The 19,648-nt window shown below is 40.1% G+C and overlaps 1 protein-coding gene across 1 annotated transcript in view; it reads left to right on the top strand.

Moving 5' to 3' along the window:
* Positions 1 to 5,837: 5,837 nt before the first annotated feature.
* The window catches only part of nck2a (NCK adaptor protein 2a), a 28,625-nt gene continuing 14,814 nt past the window's right edge, over positions 5,838 to 19,648 (top strand). The window contains exon 1 of the mRNA XM_029459702.1: positions 5,838 to 6,087. The gene's annotated coding sequence lies outside the window, so the exon portion shown is untranslated. The remainder of the gene's footprint in view (positions 6,088 to 19,648) is intronic.

Consider the following 19,648-nt stretch of genomic DNA (forward strand, 5'->3'; position numbering starts at 1 on the left):
ATATGAGGAAATACTTTGGGCCTGTGTTCATTCAAATCAAATCAAATCAAATTTATTTGTATAGCCCAATATCACAAATTATACATTTGTCTCAGTGTGCTTTACAGACTGTACAAATGGAAGAAACCTCAGGGAGAGCAACTGAGGAGGGATCCCTCTCCCAGGACGGACAGACGTGCAATAGATGTTGTGTGTTGAGGGGGTTTCCCCTCACTCCATTCTCCTGCGACAGACTTACAAGCACAGGAATGTGTGCAAGGCCCATGGTCATCGTGTGTAATTACTATTAGGCCCGGTTAGGTTTTTGAACTTGCTCCAGCCAATTTTATTAGATTAGATTTAACAAGAATTTGTTTAGAGATTGTTTCTTGTACAGGATATTTTACATCATGAGGTATGTCAACAAAAAATCCCCTCATATGAGGCCTCATATGACCGCAGAAGCAAAAATCAAATCTGATTTTAATTTGATTTCAAACTAGGCTAGAAATGCTGCTTCGGGTGTCGTTCAAAGGTGTATCTTATTTCAGAGCGTCTTCTCAAATCATTTCAATCAAGACAAGAAATAAAGAGAAAACGATGTTGGTTGTGTGAAGTTACTTCAGATGGAAAGGATCAGCTGATCCTGTTGCTTTAAGAGGCTCCTGCTCATTAATTCATGCAAACATGTATCCTTCCGTTACTACCTGTTTATCCCTTAACTCCTTAATAATTCCCAGCATGCATTAGGACTTCTTGGTGTAACTATTAAACTACAGTATTACTTTCCCCCCCCCCGCACTAAAACACCTGTCTCCTATGCACAGCTCTCTGCTCAGTGTTGCTTTGTTCCCTGACATTTACGACGATGATTAAAAGCCTCCCCGTGCTCGTTTTCACTTTTTCTCCGCTCGGTGCCAAAGCAGTGATGTGCGTCTATATATGACACAGCAAATCTTCAGTCATTTAGACTGGTGTTGTGTTCGCAGACCGCTAAATCCTTGCAGAGATTAGTGGGAAGTTTCAACCCGACCAGACACTTTATTTAGATGCTGTTTGTATTTGCTCTTTGTTCCGTTTGCTCACAACCAGCTGACACCATCACATACAGAATGACCAGGATCTACTTTCTGCCACAACTTGGACGTTGGAAACTAAAACTATTTCATTAATTACCGTTGTCTACCTTTCTGATGATGCCTCAGTATAAAAATCCAGCTCATCTTAATTAGTTTCAGTGAAAAGTCCTTGATTTTATAACTTGTAAATTACTTCTAGTTGCTTTTCTCGTGGTCCTATTCACTTAGAGGGTACTGCAGTCTCATCTGACCTCACTTATCTGGATAACAACTGGGCCCTTCTGTCTCCGGCTGCATTTATCTTACTAATTCTGTCTGTTCCAAATCAAGGGCAGCTGTCATGGTGGCACTCTGGCAGCTAGTACCTAGCCTCATGTCCCAGAATACAGATCCAAAAGAGCTTAGTGCTGGTGGAAGATCGAGGCTGGTGGCAGCTGGGGGCCAACTGTGCCCAACGGTCCCCACTTTGTAATGCTGTCAGGCGTTTATCATTTGGCTACTCTGACTTCAGGTTTGGTCAAAGAAATATTTACTTCTGCTGTGATTTGTTTTCAAATGTGTCCCACATGGAGAACTAGAGTTGGAAATGACAAATGAGCTGATTTAGTTCAGTAATCAGTGTTTTAGGCCAATTTCAATGTGTATGCCCCCCATCCCCTCAGCACGCCTTGACATTAGGTAGGTAGGTGCACTGCACAGCTCTACAGCTCTCTCTCCAATCACGAACAATATTAAGTTGGTCCATGTCCGACGTTTGTTGAATCTGTGTGCTTCTCTTTATACAAATAGTTTGAAGCCTTTTAGAGCATTTCAGCTAACTGCTCTCAGCGTTACAACGTGTAATCCTCCGTCAACAGGTGACACATGTCGCCTAGAAAGTGACCACGACCGGCCAAAAACATTTTCCATTTTAACACTTTAAACAAACAGGCTGTACGTGTCTTAATTGGTGATATTCAGAGGAGGTTGTAAGCGTGTTTTGTTATCTTCAAACAGAGCCATGCTAGCTTGACTTTATGCTAAGCTAAGCTAACCCGTTATTGACGGTAGCCTCTTATTAAACGGAGAGATATGAGCGTCACATTAATGTTGTCATTTTACTCTCAGCAAGAATATTAATAAGCTTATCCTTAATAAACTATTCTGTAACACTCTGTTTATATAGTTAATAAACATTATAACCTCCTTAAAATATAACGGCAACATTTATATATATATAATGCCATGTGAACATACTATGTACGCACTTGTATAATCCGCTATATAATAATAGTTATAAGCAGTCAAGGTCAAGTATTATTGTTCTTCGTAATTGCTGGTCACTCACTGACCATAGTGTATTATCCTTCCCATAGTTAATAATATAATCTTTTTATAATCACTATTATAATGCATTATGAGTATGTTTGTAATGAGTTATAGACATGAGGGTCAAAGAAGGTTTTACCAAAATTTATGTCAGGATATGTTTAAACACAGAGAAATAAATTGTAAGATCGAATCAGTTAATTCAATCATATCTCTGACTTATTCTCCAAACTTTTTATTGGCAAATCCCAGTCTTGTGTCCCGTGGAATGCATTGTTCAGACTGTAGGATAGTTTGATCTTCAGCTGAGGGTCAACAAGGTCTATCTGACAAATTGAACAACTATGTCTCAAACGGCTTTCACGTGAACAGGGTCTATCTGCATCACTCATTTATGCAGAGTTTGTATATATTTGCTGAGTCAGTGAGATCTACAAAGGCCTATCTGCTGACAACCAATAGCAGGGCGGGAAATGAATCACGTGATCATTTTAAGCACAGGAATAACGTTTTGCTGCCAACTGTTTTATATGTAATCTAGTAGATAGTAGTTCAAGTTAAGATCATTAGTAGTTTAATAAAAAGTCTTATATAGCAAATATAATTTTCACTTTTAAGTTTCCTGCCACGTGGAACTTGTGTAAACATTTTTAGAGCTTAAAATGAAGCTAAATTGCATAAAATACAGTTGAGGGTTCAATTTTCAGGTGGGGAAATGTCAGATAGACCCTTGGGACTCTGGTTTTCCAACCATTTCGGAACCACAAAGGTCTATCTGCAAAATTAGTTTCGTTTCTACCCATAATACACTGAATTGGCCCAAATAGTCTTTATGTCACGACCTAGTGTGTAGCATGTGATATGTCGAAATTGGTTGTAATTGGTTTTATAGTGTCCACGTTATGAACTGTTGAATTTTCAAATGCGTTTTTCTCAAAACTCGTGCAGATAGACCTTGTTCACCCTCAGTTGAAGAGATACCAGCAGCCACAACAAAAGAAAGAAAACATTTCATCACACACATCTTCTATGTGATTCACATTTCACTGTGTCTCGAGGCCACAGAATAGCTCACATAGCACAGGAGCCGCTGGTTCATCACGTACTTCATCACCTCCAATCTGGTGCCCTTAAAGACGGGCGCCTTTAAGCCAAAATAAACATCTAGTTTCATCAGCGTAACTGTAGCTCGGCTGAGCTGCGGGGCTCCCAGCAGGCGCTCAGTGGGAGGACTCGTGCGGATGGTGAGAATACGAGCACGTGGATCTAAAATGGAAGACATCCTGGAGATAGCAGTGGCAGATGAAGTGTTGACAAGTGTTACTCGACCATAATTAAAAGTCAAGCTGTCCTTGGGCTTGAGAGAGGATTGGTATGAAAGAAAAAACATTCCAATAATTTTGTACTTTTTACAGCAAGCAAATCACACAGATGTGGAGTATGTTAAACCATGAAATCTAATAATACCCCCTCAACGTCGGACTGTGAACGCACCTCAGCTCTTTTCAATTAGCCTCGAGTCAGCTGGGTTAAACAAAATAAAAATAAAGTTTAAATTGAACGTATTAAGCATGTTTTGTGTTGAATGAGAGTCCGGTAAAACATTCCCTCGTGGGTTGGTTATGTTAATGTCATGACACTGTAAAGGTTGGTATGTGTGACGGGCACAGATGATGACTACACTGATGACCCCTTGTGATAGGAGAGCCACGCCTGTGCAGTACACTTTATTGTTTATTTATGTAATTATGCACACATTTACTTCAGAAATAAAAGTTATTTGATGCACTCTGCTCTGTCATTTTCATTTTCGCATCCCAAAATCTCCGAGGAGTATCGAAAAACCTGCATTCCTCTTCCCAGAGTGGGAATAAAGATTAGACGTGTGGAGGCGCTGTGGAACAAGGAACCAGAGAATTTACTTTATGTTTTTTTTAATTCAACTTTGTAATGACTTTTTGTATTTGATTTAAACGGAGTAAAAATTGTCCGTTTCTCACTAATATGTTGAGTTTTTTTAGATTTGAGTTTATGAAGAACTTGAACAATAATAACGTGCAATTCAAGATATTATTTCCTTTGCATGATGCCAAAGAAATACTGCATGAGCTGCACCAAAAACAAAGAAACTTGGATAATACTTTGGTCGAGACTGCCTCCCTGAGTCAACAGTTAGTCAACATGATTTTCTTTCTGTGTGATGAAGCTTGATTATCATCTATCGGAACATGTAAACCTTCTTTTAGTGCCAGAATAGGACTGACTCACTTATACCAAGGTGTCACTGTCATTACAAGCTCATTACAAGTAGAGCTAATCAATCATACCATCATATGTTTCAGTATTTGAACTGTATACGTTTTATTTCAGCATTTTAAGGTTGACATTTTCTTCATTCTAGTATATAGTATTGCATCCTTTTTCATGCCTCGACACTATAACAACACTTTATCCACCACACAAGTCTTTTGTATCACTTTAAAGCTCATTCTTGACCCAGGAAACAGCCACACTGCATGTAGTATCTGAATGAATACATGTTGCACTGCTATGTGAAGACAGTATGAATGAAAATGTTGGAGCAAGATGAACGTAGACAGAAGAATGAAGAGCACATTTCCTTTAGTCATCAGCAAGGGGCGACATTGTCCCCCAGAGTTTGTCCCTTTTCCTCTGGCGTGGTCCTGTACCAGTCCCGGCGTCGCTGACGTCACCAACGGAACCGGTGATAAAGCTAGCAGAAGACACCGGAAATCAAGCGATGTTCCTTCAAAATAAACGTTCCCTTTTTCTTCAATAACTTTGTTGAATGAAACAAAATGTATAAATAATAATTTAGGTAGGAAAGTATTAGCATCAACATGTATTACCAACAGTAAAAGTACTACTATGCATTTCTGGATTATAATTAATGATGCAGTAATGTGTTCATTACTTTAATAATGCTGCTGGTAGAGGTGAAGCTAATTTGAATTACTTCATATATTGCCGGGTTGCTAAACCTATATTAACTATGATAATACATCATAATATATTAGTTGAAATGTGTATTAATAATAAAATAAATCTGCAAAGTAACCAGTAACTAAAGTCATTATATAAATGTATATAAATTATAAATACAGTATTTCCCACTGAGATGTAGCGGAGTAGAAGTAGCATAACATGTAAATACTAAATACTAAGTACTGCAAAAAGTATGTAGCTACATTACACCACTGTGTGTGTGTATGTGTAAATATATATATATATATATATATAACAGGATAATATAATATTCTATAATAATAATAATATGGATACTGCATAATGAGTACTTTTACCTGTGAAACTTTAAGTTAATTTGGCTGATACTACTTCTCTACCTTCTACTTAGTAAAGGATTTCATTTTCTTTATAGCATACTGATAGCTACCCAAATGCTGTTTTATTTTGAAACTCATGAGCGGAAGTGGATGCTACTTCTTTGCTAGCTTGCTACGAGTGATTGAGGTGGAGGCACCGAGGCAGTCAGCCTGCGACAGAAAAACAAACGAGCATAGGTCGAGCAGTTACACAGTCAGTCCATGTTTTAAAATAAAAATAAATAGTAAAAACCAAAGGATATGTGGATTTAAACGGTATTTTTTGTCGTTTTAACGCGGGCTCAGCTAGTTATTGTTTGGTTTTCATTTCGGCGGAGAGTCACCGTTTGCCCATTCTCTCCGGAGTGAGCACTAAGGTAAGCCTGTAACCGCAAATGAACTGTGTAAGTTGGTGCAGTCGCACGAGCTACTTTGCCCACTCACGCGCTGTTTAAACGTCTCTTTTTTTTTTTTTTTAATCACAAAAAAAATGTAAACCACAAACAGTCGTAAAAGTTGGGACATAGAAAGCGGCATCTCACGCGACTCACTTTCTAGATTGGACGCTGGGTCTTTGTCCACTCAGACATGGTGCTGGCACCGCGGTTTACCTCGCGTTTGTGTTTGTTACGATTAAACTACACACTCTAAATGTCTTATTTTTTAATTTTTACAACTAAAACCTGTAGTTTTAAATGTACCCACTTACCTTTTAGTAATATTTACACGGGGCCACTTCTTAAAAGGCCTGTAAGCGCAGGCTACCAAAGCTCTGTTCTCCAAGACTTGACTTATTTTCTACGTTTGTGTTGTTTTGTTGACTTATTTAAAAAATAAAAATAAATATTAGTTTATCACTGGAGTTAATGGCATGTGTCTGAACTTATTGTTTAAATCGCAATAGCTTACACAATGAACCACATTTGCCATAACACCATAGATTGGTGACTGTTGCCACATGCTGAGCTTGTCAGTGTTTCTAGTGGCCATTCGTGGTAACTACACCCTTCCTATAAATTACAATAGAGGATGGGTTGCATTGTCTTTTTTTTTGCGTGTCTGGAGTAGATGCTCATTCATTATGCATACATTTAAATTATTGTCTTAAAGAGACAAGGTTTCCTCACTGTGCTTGTATGTGCAATGTGATGATTCAGGTGGCTTAAAGGTAGAGGCAGCAGTTTTGGATGCAGGTACACTTTCACGACACACCTTTTCCTCAGACACACCCTCTGTTAAGGACTCCATAGTAACTCTCCGACAAAGGTTCGCTCTGCAATGACAGGTATGTGGAAGGCAGGTGTGATGATAGACCGGTGCGGTAAAGAATCTTCCTGTCTTACATTCTTGTGACGTTTAACGTCCTCATGCAGTCTCATTTAGCCTTTTTTTTTTATTAACACATACAAATGCTTCAAAATTCACGAGTGGGGTATTTACTGACGTATTGTCGTAGAGTAAACGGTGTACAATCTCTTAAGCTTTTGTTAACCGCAGACTTTATTTCAGGCGTTTATCCAAAAAGCTATTAAAACTACCCATGGACTTTGAAATGAAGGACCAGGAAGTGCAGAAATGCTAAATAATCTCTGGGTTTTAGGATTTATTCCTGCAGCACTCTTGCTAGTTTTACTCAAGTGAAGTATACGAGTACTTGTTCCACCTCCTGGCTGATTTAAAGTTGATGTTGAGCTTTAATCTGTTGAATCTAGATGCTTTTGAGTGTTGGTCAGACACAAGGTCAACTTGTCCTGGCTATTTCTTTTTTTCTGACATTTTATACACCAAACAATTAAGCGATTAAATTGAGAAAGCAGATTATTCAATATTATGTTAGCTTCACAATAAGGGTTAGCTTCATGTAAGGTGTTTGTCAAGAGGTCGGGCACAGTCTGAGTCACATGCAAGTTGATCTGTCAATCATTTACTAGTTACTGCTTGTAAATATTGACAATCCTGGGAATTTAAATACAGGCGAAAGAATTAATCATTTCCCGGTTCTTCAAAAATAAAGCAAACGAGAAAAGAGACTTTGAACAGATTCGGTTCCTTCAGGAAACAATATGAAGTTAAACGAAAGCATCTTCAGGCCCAACGTGCTGCTGTGCGTCAGTTCGGCTGCTCCTGGAAGTAGTTTAGTGGACATTAGGAATAAGGAACCATTTGTTTTAATTGTTGCTATATGTGTACAGATAAGGCGATTCTTACAGTTAAGTAGAGCTGAAACGATTAATCAACATAAATGTAATAGGCTACTGTTTTGATAGTTTTGATAGGCTACTTTATTTGGTCGAGTATTTGCAGCTTTTCCATCTTTAGCATCTTTATAAATGGAATATTTTGTTGTTTTTGACTGTTTTTAAAATGCCTCCTTCAGAGTTTGAGACAATTTCTACTGTTTTCTGACGTTTTACAGACCAAACGATTAGTTGACAGACTGATTTATTAATAGAAATCATTTTAAGTTGCAGCACTTAGAGTTAATGTGTAATTAGTATACAGCCTACACATGTATAACCTTGAGATAATGAATTAAAGGCTTGTGGGCTGAACCTGCTCCTTTTTCCAAATGAGATGGTTTTTAAAAATCCAGCCTCCTCGAGACCAAGACTAATGATGCGTTCAGGTGGACGTCATTAATTAATAAAGTCAACATTTGTCACAGTTAACCTCCAGGAAGGTAATGTTAAATACCATTATCAACTCTGGTGAGATTACTGTAAGAGTTATGGTGTTTACGATCCAGTTTAATGATTCATATATTGACATGACGTAATATCTCTAGTTATGTGAGTAATTGTAACCACCTACATGTAAATGATTAACGTGGTATCCAGGCCGATATAAAAAACAAACAAACGGAGGTATTAATGCTTGACTTTTATTATTGCGTGCTGTTTGCATTAGTCCGGTTGTTTGATGTATTAGCTGGAGACCGATGGAAAGATGGAAGACGTATGGAAACAAGTTCCAGGTTAATAAAATGCAGTGTTATGATATGAACAGAGCAGACAGACGGGCCTTACCAGAGATACCCGTAACACATTCCACCGGAGTCGAGGATTATGTAAAACGGCAACATGTTTCCTTCAAGGCCGTTTGCAAAAGACCTTTTAAAGGCATTCAACGAAGGGAGGATTTCTACGGTAATAATATTTACTCCTTCTCTTCACAGGGTGCAAAGTCCCAAGTCAATCATTCGACACCGAGTCACATCTTTAGAGACGAGATAATATGTGACTGCACAGTTATGAGCTGAGCCTGTTTGTCTCTCACGTGATGCTTAATGGGTCTAAACTGTCCTCACACACTCACACAGCGCCGACACAGCGTTCTGAGTAGGAGTTAGTGTCTTTTTACTCAAACATGGCGTATCACTGTCTGCAGACGCTACACTGAGTTCAGAGAATTGCACATAACTGAGTATAATAATTACACATTTATAAAAGATTCATACTTTAATAAAGAAATTGGTAGTTAAATAATTAAGAAAGTAATTTCAAGACGAGGTGAGGTATTCGTCTTTTTATGCGAATGTGCACTTAAAGGGGTTTTAAAGGTGATTGCATCATCCTCTTACATTTTATTACCCACACTAGGCGGAGTTGCTCTTGGAAAATGAACTCTAACCCGTATTCAATTTAAAACACTTAATTACAGTATGGTGTTTTTATTTAAATGTATACGTCCCATCTTTGGATGTTTAGTATGCTGAGACATATATTACTTTATCGTGAGTGTTTCAGCTGTCTGGACAAAATAACCAAAGACGAGCTGTCTCTCTGTGTCGATAACAAATAGTGTTCAGTTTCTTGGTGTAGTTTTGTGAGTTCAGGAAGCTATAGTGCATCAGGGAATAGTGATCGTTGTCAAAAGTGATAGTTTGACTTTATGGAAAGCGTAATGTTTGCCTCCCTCAGGAAATCCTAATCCCTATTGGAGAGCAGAAGGAATTAATAAGTGCAGGCACAGATGGGTGGTCAGCAGACACAGAGGGGTACTCATAAAGAGCATCATGTTGGGAGCGAGATAAAGGTCACTCTATTGTCATTGTAATGATCTGTAATCTGGGGAAAGGGCGGCCATTAAACTGAGAGTACACACATTTATGACAATGGACCCATTTCTCTGAGCCCATGATCTCAGGAAGAGAAAGAGGATTTGTGATTCTATTAAGCAGAAGGCTGTTTTCAGAATTAATATATATATCTTCCAGCGTTGTCGTACTCGAGATCTGTTGTCGTGAAGGTCTGTTGTCTCAGCGTCAGACAAAGAGGATTTTATCACTAACCTGCCTCTGAATTGTCTGATTTATTTGTAAACATCATTACTGGGATTGATTGTAAAATGTCCTACTTCAAATGCAATCAGTGAGTTCACACAAAACCCGGATAAGGAGTGTTAAATAAAGATGGTTAAATAGATTTAAGGACAGAGGGTGTAAGGACAGAGGGTGTAAGGACAGAGGGTGTAAGGACAGAGGGTGTAAGGACAGAGGGTGTAAGGACAGAGGGTGTGTTTTCTTTTGTTCCTTCACTTTGGCCATGCTCTCATCCTCGACCTTCATCTCTATCATCACCTCTCTCTTCTGCCACCGGGCTTGAATTCCTAATTCATGCCCATCAATTGAACTAACAGCCTGTTGGCTCCAGTGTCCTTGTGTCACCACTGGGCACTGGGCCTAATCCTAATCTGGGACGCTGAGGGGGAGACCATGAAGGGAAGGAGCGGGAGTGAGTGAGGGAGTAAAGCTGTGGTACAATATCTCAGCTTTACACTCTCTTGGTCCACAAAGCCACGGCCGTGGACTATGTAATCTGTGGATGGTGCATGATGGTCTTCATGATTTATAAAAATAAGAAAACTGCAGCAGATTCCTTCTGAGACTGAAGTGCCATCTCTACTGCTGGTAGTGTTTCTTTATAGATGGATAGAAAAGACATTCGGGGAGCGGGGACTGTAAACCTCCTGAGGTCTTCAGGGAGATTACTTTGTAGATTCGATTTCTCCTGCCTCCAACAGAGAAACCACAAATTCATAAATGGGCTCCAACTGCTCGTTAAATTGCAATCAAGGGGTCAACGGCTTCACAACACTTTCCTTCAGTGTGTATGGGGTTCGGATTACATGCCGGAAAATTGGTACTTTGGGACATGAAGAGAGATGGAGCGAAGGAGAAACCCAACACTTCTTAGCAGGAGAAGCTGAACTTTGGACAAAAGTTCCGGACCTTAGTTTCCACACACACACACACACACACACACACTTACACACACTCCAAGCCCTCCCAATGCCTTCACATTAAAATGTGTTTATTGTGAAGCGCAGACAGGAAGTCGTGCCGTATCAATAACTTAACGCACATAAGTTTGGACCACAGGACATTTACATATTTAGCCTGTTTGATACGCTCAGTGTTCCCTAGAAAAGAGTTGCAGCCTTGAAAATAGTAAGAGCCGAGCGTCTCGTTGAGATAGCTTGTTTGGCTTGTAAATTGTGCAATAAAGAAAAGTCTGCAGCTCCTCCATCATTGGAGTTTCTGTGACTCATGAAAAAAGATAATCTATTGACTGAGTTTGTTCCATCGTGTTGTTTTCAGCGGAGGCTTCGACTGGCCCTTCATGCTCTAATTGATTTAATTAAGTGGACGTTTTCCCCTTTGGCTGTGCTGATGCACAAACCGGCAGTATGCAGACAAACATTGAGTTATCTCACCCAGAGCACAAGCTTTGCTTATCTGTATTTCACAGAATAGTCCACGTTCCTAGTTCCCCTCAGAGCATCACAGCCCACGTTACATGAATCCCTCTGAGGTTCAGCCTCATTAACAATCTCCCCATTCCCGTGGACGCTTCGACGGCATCGACGCTGTAGCATCGAGCGATGACGAATCGCTCCGCACGCCGCTCACATTTTGTGATGGACAGACGCATATACTCTGGTTTTCATGATCTGTCATTTTAATAAACATTTTATTTCAAACAAAACCAAGTGCTAATTTTATGATTATTCTTACGAAATCTTATGCAACTTCTTTATTCAAATTGTTTTTTTATCCTCGTGTTAACTTGCAACGCCCAATTACCTATGAACTGTTAACTGTAATGTTGGCCTGGGGGGAAGGCTGCACACAGACACGCGCCTCCGCCATGGCTCCTGTGTTTCCAGCTGTTCTTTTCACCTGCCAGCAATGAATTTAACCAAGAAGGAGTAGCGTGTGCGCTTCATGACATCCCCTCAGTTCCACTCTTATCATCCAGTAGCTAGGGCAGCGTCCGTTTCTAAAATGATGTGCCCTTCACTTTCACAGGTTGACATTAATTTCCAGCTTTGTCTTATTAACGTTTTGAATATTGTCTTGTTGATTTGTTTTACGTTGGTGTTTCTGCAGTCCAACAACACAAACAGTGTGACGAGTCGTCTCAATCCAAACAATCTGGGTGTTTGCGTCACATCAGCTTCAGTGCTGCGCTCGTTATTTCAACGTGTCAGACGCATATTTAATCTTCTGCTGCTCGTTTCATTTTCAGATTGTAGCCACAGGCAACTCAACAATACCATCGAACCCAAATCCTTCATGCGCTCCCTTTTTTAAAATCCTTTTTTAGATATACAATTAGAGGTTAGTCGTTGTAGTGTTATAGAACAAGTTGTCAACACACCAGTACGTATTGCCAACAATGTAAATAATGGACTCTAAAGGACTCTGCAGACTTCACCTCTAACTATGGATCATTAATATAACTTTCTACTTTCTGTGCCACCCTCTGGGTTACAGGAGCTGTAAGCATTGCTTATCTTAAAAGCATTGTGTTTTCCTCATGATGACAATCCCTTGAGAGCAAACACGTTGATGACTCCGGTGACTTAAGCCTGCAGTGAGAATAAGGAATGTTTCTCTAACTAGATAATTGAGAAACCTCTGTGGTTATGGGAAGAGCTACACACTACACGCAGAGAATAAGAAACGAGCGCTTCTGAAGGTGCATCATTAGCATGTGCGTGTTTGCTGGGACATGCACTATGGGAGGGGTTATATGAAGGAAATTCAACTCTAGTGAAAACTTGCCACAGCACCTGCCGCTTCTGCAATACAGGAGCTAAACAATTTGTCAGAATTACACAATGAGGAAGACGAGCCACAGCACAGAACAGCCAAGTGAGCAATCTGAGCCCAGTGTGCAGAGAGATCTAATGTTACTACATGCTAATACGTTTTAGTTTCTTCTGCTCTGTGTGCAGAACTAACTGCAAGAACTTCCAGCCCTCCCATTGATTAGAATAAGACCTCTCTATTGTGTTAACAACGCAGGATCAATAAGGATCCATAAGAATAGTTACCGATCAGTTAAACAGCGGTGTGGTGGAGACTTAACGTTACTGGGAAAGTGGCGGCATGAGTCCACCTTAACCTCACCTGTCCCACATTCTGGATCCACAGCATGAAAGTCTTTCTCTTCTTCTAAATTCCCTTGAATTGTCCTTTTTTCTTTTCTGATTTCCTACCGTCTTGTCATGTTTTGATTCTCAATTGGCTTATAACATATTTTCTGTGTTTCCGTGTCTATGTTATAAGTCGTCGACCTTGACCTTAGTGATGCGTTTGAATCGCAGTACCTGTGCGTGTACAAAGTCATGTTACAGCCTCTCTGACCTCCAAATATTGGGAACACAGTCTGACTAATCTGGCGGATGAAAGTGCTCAATTTTGACATTTGATATATCTTTTTTAATATTTTAAGGCAGAATATCACCAGTTCATGTATTTTTTAACATGTAGGCTGTAAAGATATGTCTTCAGTTATTTGTTCTGAAATCTGCATGCGACTGCGTGCTGGAGTTAATTCAGTTGCTGAATGGAGCAATATGATAGGCCTCCTCTAATCCATTTGTGCCCTTTTTCCTCTCTCTCTCACACACACACACACTCACACACACACTCACACACATGGCTGCAGCTGAAGGGAATCCTGTTTTATTTATGAGATGTATAGCTCAGAGTGCCACCGGGATCTCATGAGAATCCAAGACTGCACACAAACGGTATTTGGCCTGTGGAGACTCTTCTTTCTTTCTTCCTTTCTCACACAAACAATCGTATACACTTGCTGCGGGACATTCATTTACCGTATCTGCTGTTCTGGCTTGGCAGAACTACAGTTGTCTGAGTGTGACCTCGGCCTTCCTCTGCGGCGCATGGAAAGCTGCCGGCAGATGCTTGCTGAATGTGGTGCTTTAGTGTTTTATGTGGCAGCAGTTCAGTGGAAGGAGTGATATCATCTGCATGTCAGAGAGGCAAGAAATGTCATCCTATGCTCAGGCCACACTAAATCACTTCGGCTGCATTCAATTGTATCGTAAAATGTCAAGCTAAGAAAACCATAAGCTCAGAGGATGAGAATAAGTATCTACATTATAAGCCGACCAGAGATGTAAACGATGGCATGGAGATAACATCATGTGTTAGCTTATGGGCAAAAAAAAGTTGTTCATATGATTCATAGAAAAAGTGTTCTTGCCCTTAATAGGGAGCATTTATCCAGGTAACATTTCCTTGTGTTGGACTTGCTGTTGGAATTTTGGCATTTAACCCGAGAGGCTAAATTGGTAACAAAACTTCAACGTTTGCTGAAATGAAAGAGAAACTAAGGTCTTAACGCAGGTTACAAGTGGGACCTTAAAGCAGCTATAATTGATATTTGTATTAACACTTGGGTCACTTGTAGTAGAGATGAAGCTACAGACAATTATCACCCACATCCACAGCTCCTCTTGCCTTCACAGAGCTTTATATTAAGTTTCAGCTGTCGGCACAACAACTTTACTGTTTTTGTTTCAGTCATTGCTCTCATAGAGCTGTTTTTGAGCAATAAAACCCTCTGTACACTACCTGAACAGCACCACACACAGTTAGCAACTAGCTGGAGAACATAGCAGGAGCGTTCAGCTGCTAAAGACACAGATATTTGATAGAGAGCAGAAACAAAGCTTAAATATTGGGCAATCATCAGATGGCCTGAAACACAACACCAAATGATGTGCTCCATAACTGCTGCATGTGCAAATAAGAACATGTTAAACTATTCCTTTAAACACTTTTTGTTTGATTCTGAAATGCCAGAATTTAAAATATGCTTCCAAGATTCATCTTTTAAGGGTTACTTATTATACTTATTCTCATAACCTTTGTCTACGGGCAGAGGTAGATCCACGTGTAGATGGAAATGAGATGTAGCTTTTACATATGTCGCTTCTGTGCCGACATACCGCTCTGCTCTCTCCGTGGCCCTCGCATCAACACAGGGTTATGTAACATAGACAAACAAACATGCGGGCTACCAAGCAGGATACCAGGAAGAGCTCTCTGCTCACATCCTCAGAAAGAGTTCCCATGTGTCTTGGAAAACCTGGATAAATTTAGACTGTCGTGGAAAATAACAGTCACTCATGGAAAAATAAATAGCATGGTAAATATGTCCCAGAAAAATATTTTAATGATTCTCATCATCTCCATTTGAGATGCAGAATATCTCCTTGTGACTGTTAGAAAAACAGATCACATCGGATTTGCTGATTAACTCAAATTTCCAATTTCTGCATCTTCAAAAAACACGAATATACTGAACCCTGAAGAAATGATTGCCCCCCCCCCCCCACTGCAACCACTTTATTTTGGTAAAGAGTTTTTGAAAGATTAAATAATTGGCCGATGAGGCATTTTCAAACGTTTTATGGATAAACAAAATAATCACGAGAACAGCTGTCGGATGAATCGATAAAAGAACAAAATGCTACTGGCGGTCCCGACTGTTATCCATTGTTTCTTTGTCACTTGTAAGTTGTTTTATGGCTCCATCGTTATCGCTCATTTGGTCTACTTTTTAAACCATCTCACCCTCAAGAGGTGTGAAACTAAAAGAGAATAAATGAAATCAACAGGTCGGCACGGCGTTGCACCAGTCTTTCTGTATTGCTCATGCTATATCCGTCTGTTCTCTTGGGTACCTCACCTGATCAAAGAGAATAATTCAGGTCCATAGCCAAGGGAGGTGTAGAGAGAAGACCGATGGAGCAGAAGGTACAAAGAGGAGGTAAAGCTCAAGCTGGGATTGAGTCAACAGTGCTTTGTGTTACTCGGAGAAGAAGTAAGAGAGTTTCGAAGGACTATTTTTGTACTGAGCTAAATTGCACAACGCTTTCTTTTGCAACTCATCCCGAGAGTCGTTTTGAAATGAACTGGGCAACAAGTTTACTTCCTCCTACGGCATAGGGTCATCAGTTGTGGTACTGCCTGCACACTCATCACATATAAAGCAGAAAATGAATTAACTCTAATATGCAAATTGTGCACATATCCAATCGCACACAGTAGACACGGCTTGTTTAGTTTTCCTCCCATGTTACCTCATTAGGGTAAAATCCCTTCCCTACTATTTATTGCTTGCAGGGATCCTCACAGATACATGGTGATGTATATGATTGCCGAGTGTAGAGTTACACGTCTGGGAGTAAAACCCCTCACTAATGCTTTGTTTTTCTTTACTTCAGTCCTCATTTTAATCCATGCATATTCCAGAAAAAGACCAAAACTGATGTCTGTGGCTTATCCAAAGTAACTAGGGCACCGTTTCTGGAAAGAGACGCCGCTGTTGAGTTTTTAAAATGTAATCTTTCAACAAACTAATCTTTAAAACTTGAACAAATGGAACCAAAGTATTTCTGCGTGGCTAGATACCACAAGGCAGTCAGGATGTATATGCTTCTGTGGTTTGAGTGAACTGACCCTTAAATATAATCAGGATGACTTTGTGCATTTACCTTCCACTTAAAATGTTGGATCCATCAGTCAGGAAAGGAGCTGTCAGGGCTGTGAAGAGAGAGAGAGTAATGGGAGGCTCGCAGGAGTACAAGACAATTTGAAAGTAAAAACACAACGCTGCTGCTTCAGCATCCCTGGATGGGAGTTGTAAACAACACACTAGTTCATGAAAAGGAGCAAAACCGCATTAACTCGTTCACAGAAGCTTCCCTTTCATGCGTGTTGAAGATTGTTAGTGCATGCGCCCTCGATTGCTTCCACGCAGAGTGACAAGAAGTTATGTGTTCTCCTTTTTATTGTAATGTTACATCTGTAGTACTGCAGTGCTGCTCTGCAGGGCTGGAGACCAGATGTTTGCAGGAGAGGAAGCTGTAGGTAAAAGATATTCTCAGTTCAACACTTAGGAGTAAATTAAGAAGGCACGGTTTGAATCTGACCCTGCAGTTGTCTAGCTCGCTTTCTTCTAATAAAGAAACAATTGTGCAAACCTATAGCACCGATATAGATCATTGTGCTTTGGGTGGAGAACCCCCTTACATCATCTACCCTACATACATCACCTGTTGTTGTTCGACCTCTTTTAAAGGTTATAAAGGTGACCAAACCAATAAGATACTTGAGTTTTAGTACCAATAAAAGCCCCTTTTTAATGGAAAACTTCTCAAATGCATGTTTGATTTTGTTGAAAGAGCCATACGTTAACTTTGCACCCAGATAAAATACTTCAATACCCAGCACACCCAGCATAATCACTTTGCTGTAGCATAATGAGCACCATCATTGTGTCTCATTGTAAAAATGCATAATTAGCACATTATTTATAATTGCGACTAATTATCTTTTCCTAATTTCATGTGATCACTTCCTAATACAGTCTCCTTTGGAAAAACAGAAAAATATGTTGACATTAATAACCTAATTTCCATATCATAATTGGAATCTTTTCAGACTAACAAGAAGTGGCTTGGACAGCTGCCGAGAGGCCTGGTTACTCACAATATTACTGCGTTTCTCATAACTCTGCTTGCAGATGTGAAATAAGTGTAGTCCTGTTATTCCTCACTTGTCTGACTCGTGGTTATTAATTCATGAAGAGCATACAGCATCTTTTATACAACGGATGTATAATATCTGATCACGCCTTACATTCATAGCAAGTGTATCTTCTTACTGCAGAGTGCTCCTGTTAGATTGCCTCTGGATTACTTAATTGACTGTATTGATTATACGGGAGTGTATGAACAGCTGAAATGCAGGGCTTGTTTTGCTGAGAGCCTTTATTTATTCTTCTCTCTGATTCCACAAGCTGATCACATTCAACAAAGTAAAGTTTCTAAGCTCGTAAGACACTGCAGTGTGAAAATGTTTCTTACCTCCAACATGACATAGAGCATCTCTTGTTCTCTGCACAGCCTGCAGCACTTTCTCTGTTGGATGGTCTTGTTAAATTCACCCCCTGCTGCAGGTGTTGGAAGAAAACTACCAGCTAACTGTTGTGTTTCTCTCCATATTTTGGACAGGAAATAGATTTGCAAAGCTTGGTGAGAGAGAGAATACACCAAATGTACTCGGAGAAAACGTCCTTGGAGATCTGCCTTTTATGAGAGAAAAATAAATGCAAATGTGCAAACTGTAGTACAGTTGATCTTATAGCCACATCGTTGTTGTTTGACCTGGAAGTGATCTGTTTTTCACACGCATATTTTATTTCTCTCTTAACTCCTGCCCTCCCTCTCCGTCAGACACAACATCACCTGCAGTGTTTCTCTGTCTCCTCCACTCGAGGGGAAACCAGCAGCATTGTACATCAAAGCTGTGTTCACTACATTTGCCCTGCTGTGGTTTACAGCGCTTGCCTTTTTGTTGTTGTGCCAGGGGACACGGACGCCTGACTGTCACATACAGAGTTAAAAATAGAGACAGTCTTTCCCATTCTACCAAAGCTGCAATAAAGGATGAAACAGATACAAGGAAATCTATGCTAATAGAGGATGGCTTGCAGCGGAGAGAGGTTGTGTAGAGAGGATTGGGTTATTAACCTCACGGAGAACAAGCTGCCCAGAGGCGACGTCTCATGTGTTTACAGTGCAGGGAGGTGTGCAAAGTGAACAAGCACCGCACTGTTGTGGAAGGAGGTAAAGTGGCCTTCAAGGATCAGAGAAAACAACCAACAAGTTTGAAGTCGGCTGAAGAGAAAAGAGGAATATAGTAAGAAGTGCAGTGCCGTAGGGATTCAAAGTTGTTTTCATCTTTCTGTGCAATCATTACGATGGAATAACAAATGAACATGATGCGGTGAGACCACTCTGTCCTAAACTAAGCAGATACTAATTAAAACTGCAACTCGTATAATGTGATCTCTCATAGATTATGGATTGGAGGTTGATGCTTTAGTAGAAAACAATGCCTACCATCTGTCTACAGATAATGTGTAATGCAGGGATGCATTAACAGTGGTGCTGCACACACGTATGCTGTCACACTACTGTCAAAATAAGGTGTTAAATGCATATTAGTATGTTATTCTCATGCAACACATGCATATGTTGGAACCAGGGACACTCCTGGAGGTCTACTTCTCTCATTTTCTCTTTGTGCAAGAGCCTCCATTCCCCATTTGCGTAGAATAGAACGTCAATCCTTTCCGAAGAATTGATCAGAAATCGAAGAGTGAAGGGATGTCAGTCAGATGTCAGTGAAAATGGGACCACCCAACGACTGTTGTCATGGAGACTCACTCAACAATGTTGGCTTTGCCCAGGAGAGGAGAGGGCTGAGGCAGTGACAGAAAATGAAAGCGACGCGTGAAAGATGGCTTGTAAAGAGACGACAGGGGAAGGAAGGGCCGGTTAAAGAAAGAAGGGAATTCCACGTTTCTGTCATCGTGCATTTAGGCGAGTGACGATTTGAGGCATTTGTCTCTGGAAGAATGTGAACGTGCCGATCAACATGAGGGAACTAGTAACACTACCACTTCTTCTTATACTTTAAAAAATATATGGTCTACACATTAGATGAACAAGAACCGGATAGGGCTGCAACAAATCATTTTCCTTATCGATTTAATTGTCAATTTCTTTCTTGAATGATCTTTGGTCTGTACGATGGATGATGGATCC

This window comes from Cottoperca gobio, chromosome 21 (genome assembly GCF_900634415.1).
Source record: "Cottoperca gobio chromosome 21, fCotGob3.1, whole genome shotgun sequence".
Taxonomy (NCBI): domain Eukaryota; kingdom Metazoa; phylum Chordata; class Actinopteri; order Perciformes; family Bovichtidae; genus Cottoperca; species Cottoperca gobio.